We start from the raw sequence: 15,081 nt of genomic DNA on the forward strand, positions 1-15,081 counted from the left end.
TCAACGCGAACCGTACCCTCATATGCTCCGGACATGAACACGTGTAGAAGCATCCCTCGATATCAGAATTCCATCTCATCGCAGCGATTGGATCCTGCGTCCCGTCAAACTCTGGCGGCTTCATGTTGCTGAACTCTCGAAGCAACAACGAGTCACCTCCCTGAGGTCTGGCAGCAGCCACAGCTGCAGTAGCTGCAGCAGCCGCAGCCTCAGTCACCGCTGCGTAGCGCTCATCAAAAGTCTCAATCAATGTGGTCTTGATAGACCCAAACATCTCCGGAATCTCGGCTCGAATCGCCGCTGCCACCTCATCGTGGATCATCTGACGAAGCTCCTCGTCACTCACGCCACTCGGCTCAGGTCTGTGGCGTGTCCCAACCATGATATCTCTGAAATACAACATAATATTATCAGAGACTCGCTCGAGCATACTCGCACTCGATAACTCAACCCTACTTGTTCTCTAGTACCCAAAGGATTCTTACTTAGAGTGCGCACTGCTCCGGCGTCTTCAGTAGTACGGGCCCTATACTACCGTCCACACCGCATGAGTATTCACCCTAAGTCCTCTTCCTTGGATCCCAGATCACAAGTACTCTATGTCTTACTGGCATAGGCTACCCTTCGGTAGACCTCTCATCAGCTCCTCACTGCTACCTACTCGCTCTCAAGCATCACATAGCAGCAAAATCCTTCCTAGGCTAAGGCATCACAAAATTAGACCACTCTAGTCCTAATATGAATACCTAGCCAACTCTAGCATGTATATCATATCATAACATATCTCATAACACATAATGTAAGGGTATTTTGGGAAATCACCGTTCAGGCGCTGACTGATCGTACACACTGCTTCCTTCTGCCTTTCTCAAAATCTTTTACTCTTTTAGAAAAATCGTTTATTTTATGAAAACCTTCTCAAATCCTCAGTTTGAGTCCAGATTCATCCGAAGATGCATCCGAATCCCTCAAACCAAGGCTCTGATACCAACTTGTAACAACGTAAATTTTCAAAACAATTTTTCATTTTTAAAACATACTTTCAATCACACAATAATCACAAAAACATAATGTACCCATTGTGTCATAACAAAACTTGTCCCAGAATCTCAATAACATAAACTCCATAAGTGTGTACGGATCATGCCGACGCCTTCCCGCGATCCTCGCTAGTACCTGAAACACATATCGTAACAACTGTAAGCATAAATGCTTAGTGAGTTCCCCAAAATACCACATACCACACATACGCCTTTCCAGGCCATAACTCTGTAGCATCTTCCGATCCATGTGTCTCAAGGGACTTCCGTCCCGAGTCCCGGTAGACCTTCCGGTCCTACCCGTATCGACCTTCCGGTCCGTAACCTCTTGACCTTCCGGTTCATATCATCCTGACCTTCCGGTCCTTACCATACATAACATACATAGCACATACATATATATCATCCCGACCTTCCGGTCCTTACCATACGTAACATACATAGCACATACATATCACATAACCGCATATAGCACATACATCATAGCATACAAGACCTTCCGGTCACACATAGGTACCCTTCCAGGTACAGTATAGTGAGAAGACTCACCTCAATGAAGTCGGATAAACTCTAGTGCTCAACGTCCCGACCTAGCCTCCTCCTCAATAGTGTAGATCTGAACTTGAAAACCCTAGATCCACAGCTCCCTTGACCTCCTCTTGTTGGAAACTACTTCTCCTTTGCTAAAACACACAAGAAATGGTGATTTAGCCTTCCTCTTGCACCACAAACGTTCTCTTTCTCTCTCTAGGGTTTCTCAGGGGTGAAGTGGCCGCAATGGAGGCTATAAAGGCCTTTAAATAGGGCACATGCCCCGAGAATTAGGGTTTCACTTAACAGCGCGGACTCGCCGAGTCCACGCATCGACTCGTCGAGTCCTTCATTAAATCAGACCAAAAATGCGCGATCCCACTCGGCGAGTCTGAGCGCCTACTTGTCGAGTCCCTCTCTAAAATTCAATATAAATACTTAAAATAAGATACCTGGGAATCCGGATGTTACAATCGCAAGTAGTACCCTGGAGAGAGAATTTATACCCTAATTTGGGTCGAAGAGACCTTCATTTTTCCTTAGAAGGAGTTTTAGAGTAGTTTTATGATTGAGGGAGACGTAGAGCAAGTCGAAACGAAGTTGCATTGATAACAACCCTAAAATGGTCGTCTCTAATAGTTCCAGAGATAGTTTGAGCATTGGCATTGATAGTGCAAGAATAGTAAAACTCACATACTTGCTTAGGGTAGAATGGCTCCGGAAAATCACAGAATGCATAGTGAAGATGACAACTTGTGACGTAGTTAACAAAATCCTCAATCCTGAGTTCTTGTGTTGATTTAGGATGTTATCTAAGAATGCAATGTTGTTTGCTTGGACAACGATGAGAGTATCAGGAGCATGTGGCACTTTGACTACATTAGCATCAGGAGCAAAGACATATAGAACCGTTGACATGATGAAATCTTGAAGAACTTGAGATGGAGAAGATGATGATCGAGAGAGCCTTTGTGAGAGAACTTTGACTGCTTGGATTAGTCGTAAAAGTGACAAAGGAGAGAGAATTCTCCTACTTTATCCAAATATTTATACCTTTTGTGTAATCATTATTGGAAAGAAATGTGTCGTAAAAATCTCGTATTCAAGATGATGTTGCATATCTTGATCGTCATCCAAAAGTTACCATTGAGATCAGAAACTTATGTATCAGTGAGACATAGCATTAGTGGCATGGGTTATTAGTTGAAGTAGTCAGCGTATCAGAGTTGCATTATCAGTGGATCAAAGTTGTAGCTGTCAAACGAGTGAGATTATGATGTCTCCTGATAGCATGTGTTTGTATTATAATTCACTGACATAATACTCATTAGCGTATGGTTTAATATGTTGAATCAGAAACTTCTTTTATTAGAAGAAAAGGAATAAGAATGGTATGATGTGTGTAATACATTTTGGTGTTTAAATGTACCCATCGGAAAAGAATGTCGAAGTTTTATCAGTGTATGGTTGATACAGTGAATCATAAACTTTTTTAATAAATGATTTGTTGGGAGAGAATGGGTAACTGTATGTAATACATCATGGTATGTGATATACCCATCAGCACAGAGTTTTCAAATTCTCATCAGTGTATGGTTTCATACGTTGAATCATGAAATTCTAAAGAAGAATGTATGGTGAAAGTGGATTGGTGCGTGTGATAGACTACGATACATATCCTAACCATCGGCACAGAGTTTTTGAATTCTCATCAGCGTCTGGTTTCATATGTTGAATCATAAAATTCTAAAAAAGAATGGATGATGAGAATGGATTGGTGCGTGTGAATGTGTGATAGACTATGGTACTGTCACACCCCAGCCGTCGGCGGAAACACCGGGCAGTGTAACGTCATTTCTCGTATCATAGTTATCAACTTCCTGAAAACACATGCAATTTAAAATACGTCAACATAAAGTTGGTGAGTCCACAAGTTTTGACTCCATATAAAAATAATATATTTTCCAAGTTCAAAAGTATATTTTTGAAAGTATCATTTTGACTCTCCAACGTTTAGTATATATATCCTACGTATAAAAGTTTACTTACCAAATAAGTAGTTTACCTATAAGTCTCATATACTATGAACATAAGTGTTTGTAATTCCATACAAACGAAAGTTGCTAAGTAAAAATCTTATTTCAATTCTATACGAGTAAAACCGCTACGTATAAATCTATTTCAATTCTATACGAGTATGTGTGTTAGGTATAATTATCTACTTAATATACAAGTAGTATACCTACAAGTTTCTTGTACCTAGAGTATAAGTGTTTGGGAAACTTATACTTAACATTCATACTTGTATATCGACAAAGTATAATGCTTATAAAGTTGTGCTACCATGAGTCTGTATCTGCGACTGTATGACTTAGTTTTATACCTCTTATTATTATTACAACGATCACACCTTGCGGTAGTACAAGGATCACACCTTGCAGTACAAGGATCACATCTTGCGGTAGTACAATGATCACATCTTGCGGTAGTACAAGGATCACATCTTGCGGTAGTTTCTGCACGCTTCATCGACGTCGGAAAGTTGTAAATTAGGCAAGTTTGTCACCCGAATACCGTTGGGTTGGAGCTAGCAACCACGGGTGGGGTTGTCACGCTCACACGGGATTAACGGTTACAATTCAGAGGATTTCCACTAAGATTTCCAATCTTAGTTGATGAATACAATAGCTCATGTAAACTTTGACGGCGTTCTATAGTTCTAACAACAAAAGCATTTTCGTGTCTAAAACCCTAAGTTACTAGACTATGCGTTTAAACATTACTCCTAATTTCATAACATTTAGGCAGTATAACAGTTATAACTTGAAGTAAAACCAGGTTTTATCTTGACATAAAACCAACAATAATATATAACATATCAAGTTTTATCTTGTCAGAAAACCAACAATAACAACATATAGCATACCAAGTTTTATCTTGACATGAGACCAATAATAGCAACATACTTTTTAACATATAGAACTTCCGAATATAACTTCGGAACTATATCGCACACAACATATATGTAGAATCCTAAGTATAACTCAAGATCTACATTAGTTCAAGAACATGCTAACAAGTTGATAATAGTTGTATACATTCAAAATATTATATTTAGAACAAGTATATCCCGATTAATATAACTATCTACGTTGCTACTAATATACCATCATATAGACATAATAGTAATGTATATACAATATTTAGCATGTGTTTTCCCCCGAAAATATTAGAAAGTAGGGCCGTGAAACTCACCTTAATATCGTACTTTGACAGAATCTAACTGAAAACAGTCAGCGGTTCGCGATCACTGGGCTCGGGAAGCGAAACGGCTTCAGCAAACGAGAGAGAAAGAAAGTAGAAATGGTGTAAGGAATGAATGAGCTTTGATCGCTATTTATAGGCTGTTCTGGGCCATTTCACGTCGTGACATACCTTGGGTCACGTCGTGAACATCCATGAGTCACCCCGTAGCTTTAACACGTGTTTTCTAGCCCCGATTAGTGTCCCTGACACATTTCACGTCGTGAACTTCATGTTCACGTCGTGACTTAAGGCGGCTAGGGTTTCTGCCACGTGTCATGCTCTTAGATAGCTGTATCTTCGGAAGGTCATAACTTTTGCATACGAGCTCCGTTTTTGACGTTCTTTATATCCACGCGTAGGTATTTCCGAGTACTACAACTTTCTTTTAGATTCCAATAGCTAATTCTATGTCTATTTTAAATTCTTCTTATCATAGAGATTTATAGCATTAGGGTTTATCATAACTTCTTCACGCAAAGTCAGATTTAGACATTCTCTATATCTTTGGAATCGTATGGACATATACTTTGAGTTGTATTATAAAGAAAGTTCATATTTGTATTAGAATTTATCATGAACTACATAGTAATTTCATCACATTACTAATCACATTACATGATTGGCATAATCACATGTGATTGTTATTGACCTATTTTGACTGGTGTTACATTCTCCCCCCCTTAGAATAATTTCGTCCCGAAATTTATCTTGTGGATGGGGTTTTGTTAAATAGTTGGGGGTATTTTAGTTTCATCTGATCTTCACATTCCTAAGTAAATTCAGGTCCTCGTAAAGAGTTCCATCGAACTTTCACTATGGGAATACGACTTTGTTTTAATCGTTTGGTTTCTCGATCCATGATTTCGACAGGTTCTTCTACAAAGTTGAGTTTGGTATTGACTTGTATCTCATCGAGAGGTACAACAAGAGTGTCATCGGGTAGACATATTTTGAGATTTGACACGTGAAAAACATCGTGTACATTGCTTAGCTCTTGAGGTAACTTGAGTTGGTATGCGACAGAACCAATTCTTGCTAGAATTTCAAAAGGTCCTATATACCGTGGGTTTAGTTTGCCTTGTTTCCAGAATCGAATTACGGCTTTCCAAAGAGAGACCTTTAACATAACTCTATCTCGAACTTGGAATTCCAAAGGCTTACATCTTACGTCAGCATAGCTCTTTTGACGATCATGTGGAACCTTTAATCGATCCTTAATTTGCACGATCTTTTCAGTTGTCTCGTGGGTTATTTCTAGCTCGGCACATAAGGTATCACCTATATGTTATCTGGCCAATTGTGCGTCTCTCGAACTTCTCAGTGCAAAAACTACAGCTCCCAATTCAAGATCATTGGTAGTGTAATTATTCTCATGCACCTTAAGTTGTCGAGATGTGTAAGAAATAACTTTTCCTCTTTGCATTAACACACATCTCAATCCTTGATTTGATGTGTTGCAGTATACGACGAAATCTTATGTTGGCGTCTTTGGTGCTTCTCAATTCTTGATTGCTTCAATCTTGGAGGGTTCGATATGAATCCCTTTGTTACTAAACTACATATTCTAAAAATTTGTACTTCTCTAATCCAAAATTCACATTCGGAGAATTTGGCGTACAACTTTTCTTTCTTAGTAGTTCCAAGATTATTTGCAAGTGTTGACCGTGTTCTTCCTTGGTTCGTGAATATATCAATATATCATCGATAAATACTATCACGAATTTATCCAAGTACGGTTTTGCAAACACTATTCATGAGATCCATAAACACTGCTGGAGCGTTGGTCAATCCCAAAAGGCTTAACTAGGAACTCAGAATGACCATACCGAGTCCTAAATGTTGTCTTCGGAACATCGTCTTCTTGTATTCTGAGTTGATAGTATCTGAGATCTATCTTTAATCTTCTAGAATCTTCAGGTGTTTTAGTCTATCAACCACCGTATCCAAGTTTACTTGTGCATCAGTCTGACCATAATTAAACATAGGTGATCAGTCTACGTTTAGTTGTGGTTCGGCCCATGTACAATAAAACTCGACTAAGGAGTTTGACCTAAAACCTTGCGTTGATTTCTTATCGAGGGTTTGGGTTTTCTATATTTTTGGGTTATATACATGTGTTCTCATCGCGGGACTGAGTTCATACATAACTCTATATCTTTGTGTTTGTTGTATTCACGAGTATTATTAATTATTGTTTGTTACTTCAGGTCTAGCTGATAAGGCACCGGCCAGTCAGGACAGTCGGTGGGCAGGATCATTTTAGCATATAGTCATTCTGAAATCCAGCAACCCAAGCAACGTGTCTATCCTGTCACCGCTCCTGTAAGTAGTCCTTCAGTAGAATATTTAATAATACTTTATATTGTAGGCTAAGTGATATGACTAAACCTAACAGAGTAAGCCCTAAACTATAGTCGTGTTTTCCTAAGAAAGTTCTAATTCACTATAGTTAATAGCTCTGATACCAATCTGTCACACCCCGGCCGTCGGCGGAAACACCGGGCAGTGTAACATCATTTCTCGTATCATAGTTATCAACTTCCTGAAAACACATGCAATTTAAAATATGTCAACATAAAGTTGGTGAGTCCACAGGTTTTAACTCCATATAAAAATAATACATTTTCCAAGTTCAAAAGTATATTTTTGAAAGTATCATTTTGACTCTCCAACGTTTAGTATATATATCCTACGTATAAAAGTTTACTTACCAAATAAGTAGTTTACCTATAAGTCTCATATACTATGAACATAAGTGTTTGTAATTCCATACAAACGAAAGTTGCTACGTAAAAATCTTATTTCAATTCTATACGAGTAAAACCGCTACGTATAAGTCTATTTCAATTCTATACGAGTATGTGTGTTAGGTATAATTATCTACTTAATATACAAGTAGTATACCTACAAGTTTCTTGTACCTAGAGTATAAGTGTTTGGGAAACTTATACTTAACATTCATTCATGTATATCGACAAAGTATAATGCTTATAAAGTTGTGCTACCATGAGTCTGTAGCTGCGACTGTATGACTTAGTTTTATACATCTTATTATTATTACAAGGATCACACCTTGCGGTAGTACAAGGATCACACCTTGCAGTACAAGGATCACATCTTGCGGTAGTACAATGATCACATCTTGCGGTAGTACAAGGATCACATCTTGCGGTAGTTTCTGCACGCTTCATCGACGTCGGAAAGTTGTAAATTAGGCAAGTTTGTCACCCGAATACCGTTGGGTTGGAGCTAGCAACCACGGGTGGGGTTGTCACGCTCACACGGGATTAACGGTTACAGGTCAGAGGATTTCCACTAAGGTTTCCAATCTTAGTTGATGAATACAATAGCTCATGTAAACTTTGACGGCGTTCTATAGTTCTAACAACAAAAGCATTTTCGTGTCTAAAACCCTAAGTTACTAGACTATGCGTTTAAACATTACTCCTAATTTCATAACATTTAGGCAGTATAACAGTTATAACTTGAAGTAAAACCAGGTTTTATCTTGACATAAAACCAACAATAATATATAACATATCAAGTTTTATCTTGTCAGAAAACCAACAATAACAACATATAGCATACCAAGTTTTATCTTGACATGAGACCAATAATAGCAACATACTTTTTAACATATAGAACTTCCGAATATAACTTCGGAACTATATCGCACACAACATATATGTAGAATCCTAAGTATAACTCAAGATCTACATTAGTTCAAGAACATGCTAACAAGTTGATAATAGTTGTATACATTCAAAATATTATATTTAGAACAAGTATATCCCGATTAATATAACTATCTACGTTGTTACTAATATACCATCATATAGACATAATAGTAACGTATATACAATATTTAGCATGTGTTTTCCCCCGAAAATATTAGAAAGTGGGGCCGTGAAACTCACCTTAATATCGTACTTTGACAGAATCTAACTGAAAACAGTCAGCGGTTCGCGATCACTGGGCTCGGGAAGCGAAACGGCTTCAGCAAACGAGAGAGAAAGAAAGTAGAAATGGTGTAAGGAATGAATGAGCTTTGATCGCTATTTATAGGCTGTTCTGGGCCATTTCACGTCGTGACATACCTTGGGTCACGTCGTGAACATCCATGAGTCACCCCGTAGCTTTAACACGTGTTTTCTAGCCCCGATTAGTGTCCCTGACACATTTCACGTCGTGAACTTCATGTTCACGTCGTGACTTAAGGCGGCTAGGGTTTCTGCCACGTGTCATGCTCTTAGATAGCTGTATCTTCGGAAGGTCATAACTTTTGCATACGAGCTCCGTTTTTGACGTTCTTTATATCCACGCGTAGGTATTTCCGAGTACTACAACTTTCTTTTAGATTCCAATAGCTAATTCTATGTCTATTTTAAATTCTTCTTATCATAGAGATTTATAGCATTAGGGTTTATCATAACTTCTTCACGCAAAGTCAGATTTAGACATTCTCTATATCTTTGGAATCGTATGGACATATACTTTGAGTTGTATTATAAAGAAAGTTCATATTTGTATTAGAATTTATCATGAACTACATAGTAATTTCATCACATTACTAATCACATTACATGATTGGCATAATCACATGTGATTGTTATTGACCTATTTTGACTGGTGTTACAGGTACATAGCCTAACCATCGACATAGAGTTTCAAATATTCATCATTGTGTAGTTTTGCACAGTGAATTTTTAAGTTCTTAGAAGAAAAAGTTAAAGGAGAGAATGGGATGTTTCAATCATGATGAGGTGAAATCAGTGTGAATCATAAACAATATCAGCTCATCAGCAAGAAGTGGTTTAACTTCCGTATCATAGAGTTGAGTTTCAGCCTAGAATTTTAAAATTCACCATCATCAATTCATTTAATATGGTACAAAATAATAATAAATAATAGAATGAATAAAATAATAAGGGAATAATACAAAAGAATTAGTCAAACAATGAATTTTTTCTAAAAACGAAATATGGGCAACTTTTTTAGAAAAGTGATAAAGACCTAATCTAGCAAATCTTTTGAATTGAAAGGTCATAAATAAGTTTCCTTTCTCCTAGATATTTGCCACTCAACACTGTCTATAAAATAATACACAAACATGATCAAATGCATCAAAGCAAAATATAATTTACAACATATAAAGGGAGGAGATGTCCTTAATCGTTGAAGTATTGTAGATGAATGCCAAGATTCATGTTCACCAAGAACAAAAGAAGAGCAAAAACTAGTCTTTGTAACCAATGAGTTAATAGGATCCAATCTTTGTAAACTTCGAGTTATGAGATTCACCAAGACAAAACTCGAAGGTTCCATTCTTTGTGATCCATAATAGAAAAGATGAAGAGCATTGTTGTAACGCCTTGATTCAGATCGTTCCCATTGTGGGGAATGGTGATTAGGGATTGGGTATTAGCAGGCTTCAGATCCTTGAGGAATTGAGTTTTGTAATGAGTTGGAGTTGGACAATGTAATTTGGATGCTCAGGTATTCAGTTTGAGTTTTGGGGTCAAAGGGAATTTCAGTAAATTGCCAGCTCGGGCTTTTATGGAAAGTGGATGTTCGTTCGAGATATCTTATGGCTGGTATGAGTTGATAATAGTGTAGATCATCTCAATACCTTTTCATGGATATAGGGATGCTCGAAATCAGAGTCGTATCGAGAAATTTATGGTCTTCGGATGATTTAGGGTTTGGGGAAAACCCTAGTACACGGGGCGTACCGAGGCGAGGGAGGTTACGCGAGGTGTAGCTGGAGGGATGCGTAGCATAAGTGCAAAGTGGGTCGGGGTGCGAGACCTCGTATGATGGGTGTACGAGGAGGTACGCTGGGCGTATGAGGGTCAAGTTCAAAACCCTAATTTTTAGAGTTGTACCCTATATAAGCATAATGTTAGCCCTTTTCCTTCATTTCTAGGTCAACATCCACCCTCTCAAAACCCTAAATCGATCTTGTAGCCTCTTGATGGTGTTATTGAGATCTTAAAAGGTTTTTAGTGCACATTTTACCCTTGGGAAGGAAAGAAGAGAAACTTGAAGTTGTTTGGCTTGGTGGAAAGACCCTGGATCTAGAATCATCACCTTGTGGGGAAGCTTTTTGAGGTAATAGTTTGCATCTTGACTTATGTGTGATTAGATCTCTTCATGGCTAGTTTATTGTGGTGTTGGTCTTCTTTTTGGGTTTATGGATGAGTTAGTTTGCTTATGGGTTTGTCCATTCAGATCTAAGTTCATTTTGGTATCCTTAGGCATAAAGGTGCAAGCTTTATGTGTTTTACGGTGTCATGTATGCATTAAGTCAACCATTAAGTCCCTTTTTAGCTTAAGAGCTTCATTTAGCCATGTATGAACATAAAGTTGGCAACTTTATGTGTTAGTCCAACTCAAGAAGGCCAGATCTATGTTGTGGAGCTTTGTCTTAAAGGATTAAGTGGGAAAATCAAGTTGGGGCTGATTAAGTGAGTACGTTGGGTGTACAAGCAGGTATGCGCAATGTACAAGCATCCAAGTGAGTATGTTGCGCGTACATGATTGTACGCCCCTCGTACTCGGTCTGAGTGGGTTTGTGTATTTGGGTTTCGGTTTGGGCTACCTTTTTGGGCCTGGTTGCTTGGGGTTTGTTGGGCCATCTGAGAAGGTGTGTTTTGGATTAGGGATAAGTAATGGGCTTTAGGGTAAGGCCCAAGTAAGGGTTTGGGCCCAATTTGGAAAATTTACCATAAATGGGCTTTGGATAATTATTGGTTGGTGGGCCTTTATGTTAAGGAGTTTGGGCCTTAGTCTTGGACTAAACTAGGTGAGGGGTAAAATTGTCTTTTTACCCCATGAATGGATTATTGGATTAGATGTGGACCCCAATTGTTAATTGGGTGTTATTTGTTTAATAGCGCGGGGATTTTAGCGAATTTGTAGTCAGAGAGTATCCATGGGATTCAGCTGTCCAAGGTGAGTCTTCTCACTATATCCATTGGTCGAAGGCACCAATGTCGACCCATTACGTGTTATGTGGTATGCTAGTTGTCTCTGTGATACTTGCATTGATGACCCTAGGGGGAGCCTGTGGCAATTGGATATCAGACCATGGGGGGACCCCATGGCATTCTAGGTAAAGACCATGGGGGAGCCCATGGCATACCAGATAAAGACCATAGGGGAGCCCATGGCAACTATGTGTATGTTGCATGATAATCTGTGTTTGAATGTTGTATGGTATTTTGGGGAACTCACTAAGCTTTGTGCTTACGGTTTTCAGTTTATGTTTCAGGTACTTCGATTTTCAAATGGAAGGGCTCGGGGTGATTGCAGAGCACACACCGCATGTTTCCGTTTTATGTGAATTACTCTAATTTGTCAATGTTTTGCTAAAACTTAGTTACTCTGGTTTTATGGTAAATATATGTATTAACGATTTATAATCTAAAAACAAAAAAAATTATGTCATGATTTTTGGGATGTTACAATTGTATTGCTGAAAAGGCCTTTGGATCTCATATGGGAATCGATGTGGCTGTAAGAGTGTCTATAGAAGTTACATGTGTCACATTGCCTAGCTTCACTTCATCCCATCGCAACAGAGATAGGCTACAAGAGAAGGATAAAATCAGTGTCCAGAAAAACAAGTTCGGACACAGTTCTTTCTTATCTTGACTCATCAGTAAGAAGCTTCATGTCTTTCAGCATGATCATCAGCTTCAATGAAAGAGTAGTTGGTGCTAAAGAAAAGATGCAGAGCCAACACCAACCAGCTCTACTCAGAAGATCCTGCACCAAAGGATTGATACGTTGATCCTTTCCTAAAGGAAAAATCAATGATGGTCAATGTCAAGACGAGGGCAGAAGATCCTAAGGCTTAAAGAGTGAAAGAGAAGAAAACACACACGAAATATTCATAGTACAATACACAATGTATACTCCTTTGGTAAAATGAAGGCTAGAAAGGATTTCTAAAGCACAAATAGTTTTGTAATCAAAGCAATAAAGTAAAAGAAATTTATCTTCAGAGTTCAAAAAGAGAAAAATGAAAAAAAATAAAGCAGTATTGTCAAACATAAATAGAATCAAAGCATGTAAATGTTGTTGTTCCTGAATGCAGTGAGCACAATTACATTCCTTGAGTCCATTACTTTTCCTTCATTATAGTCGAAAAGAACTTTGTAGCCAACGTCACACAACTGACTGATTGAAATGAGATTGTTTTGAAGGCCCTTAACAGAGAACATATCCTTTATCTTGAGTGATTCACACCTTATTGTACCCTGGCCTATGACTGCTCCTTCACTGCTATCTTCGAAATTGACAATAGGACCATCTTTCTTCACAAAATTATTCAAAAGGAACTTGACACCTGTCATATGTCTAGAGCATCCACTTTTTAAGTACCATAAATGTAACATCCTAATTCCCAAGTATGGGATTTATTATTCAAGGCAAGTTTCCCTTGGAACTCGTCGAGTTGATGACCTCAACTCGAAGTGTTGAAAAGTTTTGGGCCGCACATCTTTTTGGACCAACTCGACGAGTTAGAGAATGAAAAATCGACGAGTTGGCGGCTGTTTATGAATCCCTAAATTTTAGGGTTTGCACCCTATATAACCTCCTTAAGTCCTTGAGGCTGATCTTTTATCAGCCTCCAAACCCTATATATTATCGGCTTTGTGAACCCTAATCTTCATTCCATCTCATATTAGGAGTTAGTATGGCATTTTGGAGCAAAAGAAGGAGAATATTGACAGAATGAGACAGGGATCTAGCAAGCTAAGCCCTCATCTTCAGTTTACACTCTTTTGGGTCGTTGTAAGTATTCAAGATCCGAATTAATATTTTATCTATCTATATATCTAGATCTTGAGTTTGGTCCCCTTTTCTCCTTATTCTTGGATGTTGCAATGGATGGGCTACATAAAGTTTGCAACTTTATGAATCTCCAGATCAAGGTGGCCTTATAGTGGGTTAAATCTGGTCTTTTGTCAAGCCTTGATGCCATGCATGGAGTTTAGGTCATATTTCCCCCTTTTGACCCATTTTGGGTTCAAGACATGCATTGGACATGCATGTCTATAAAGCACCAACCTTTGGGACGTTTTTGAGGCTAGAATCTCTTCTGGAAAAGTTGGGTTCCAGATATCAAGGACTTTGTGCTTAATGGTTAAGCCTTTGGACTTTCAAGCCTTGTGGAAGGGTGGTTTTTGAGCATTGGGAGTAGCCCCAAAGGATAAAGTTGGAAACTTAATCCTTTTAGACACATTTGGAGTTTATATCTGAGCCCTGGAGTCCTTAGAATCGAAGAATTAGATGTATGTGTTAAGTTGGGGAAAAGTCGGCGAGTTGTCCATTCAAATCGCCGAGTTGGCTAGGGTTTTCCCCGACTTTCTAAGTACTATAGAACTCGACGAGTTCAAGAGGTGCACTCGACGAGTTGGGTCAACATGGATTGTTGACCTTGACCGTTGAGTTTGACTTTGACCATGGTTGACCAAGTTGGACTTTTGAGGGCATTTTGGGTATTTTGGGACTTTGATGGGATTGGTCATGATGGTTGTAGGCTTTGAGCCAGGAGCTGAGATTTGGAGTCAGACCTTATCAGTTCTGCACTACTTGTGAGGTGAGTTTCCCTCATTGTACTTACGGGTCGAAGGCACCAAGGCCGACCCTTTGAATTGTTATCCTGATTATCATATGATTGAGTATCGTAGTGATCTGTTAGATCTAAATCCTGGTAGATAGGATGATGATATACTTATTGATCTGTATGATTTGTGCTTGACTGTTGATCGATTATATGTTTATGAGTATGTATATGTCAACATGTGTGTGGTTGGGTTGAGGCGGTCCTGCTTGGTGCTGAAGGCCAACAGACCCACGGCGGCCTGGATAGACTGAAGGCCTATGAGGAGAACCAGTCAGGACAAAGGCCCGGAGAACGGTCCAGACTTGTTGAAGGCCCGGTGTGGAGGTCCAGACATGCTGAAGGTTCTGTATGCGTGTTGTTGTTGTGATATTTATGATTATGTATTGTGGTGGTATTTTGGGGGAACTCACTAAGCTTTGGGATTACAGTTTTGGATTATGTTTCAGGTACCTCAGATGATCGCAGGAAGGCGAAAGCTTGATCGTGCACCTCCTCGTGTTTTATGTTATGATTTCTGGGAAAACTCTGATGTGAAACTTAATTTGAAAACAAATTGTAATAAATGAT

At 38.8% G+C, this 15,081-nt stretch overlaps 1 long non-coding RNA gene across 15 annotated transcripts in view; it reads left to right on the forward strand.

Moving 5' to 3' along the window:
• The window catches only part of LOC145165963 (uncharacterized), an 86,084-nt gene that overhangs the window by 39,408 nt on the left and 31,595 nt on the right, over positions 1-15,081 (forward strand). For 2 of the 15 annotated variants that reach the window (XR_013740262.1, XR_013740270.1), the window contains 2 exons: positions 7,085-7,199; positions 12,151-12,326. The exons of 4 other annotated variants lie outside the window; for them this stretch is intronic. This is a non-coding gene — a long non-coding RNA (uncharacterized LOC145165963). Of the gene's footprint in view, positions 1-4,847; positions 5,277-7,084; positions 7,200-9,515; positions 9,711-12,150; positions 12,327-14,960; positions 15,068-15,081 lie in introns of those variants that run through there. 9 more of the 15 variants (XR_013740272.1, XR_013740282.1, XR_013740260.1 and 6 more) reach the window with 7 other exon arrangements.

The sequence above is a fragment of the Lactuca virosa genome, chromosome 3 (genome assembly GCF_052849685.1).
Source record: "Lactuca virosa cultivar CGN04683 chromosome 3, Lactuca_virosa_CGN04683_v6, whole genome shotgun sequence".
Classification (NCBI taxonomy): Eukaryota; Viridiplantae; Streptophyta; class Magnoliopsida; order Asterales; family Asteraceae; genus Lactuca; species Lactuca virosa.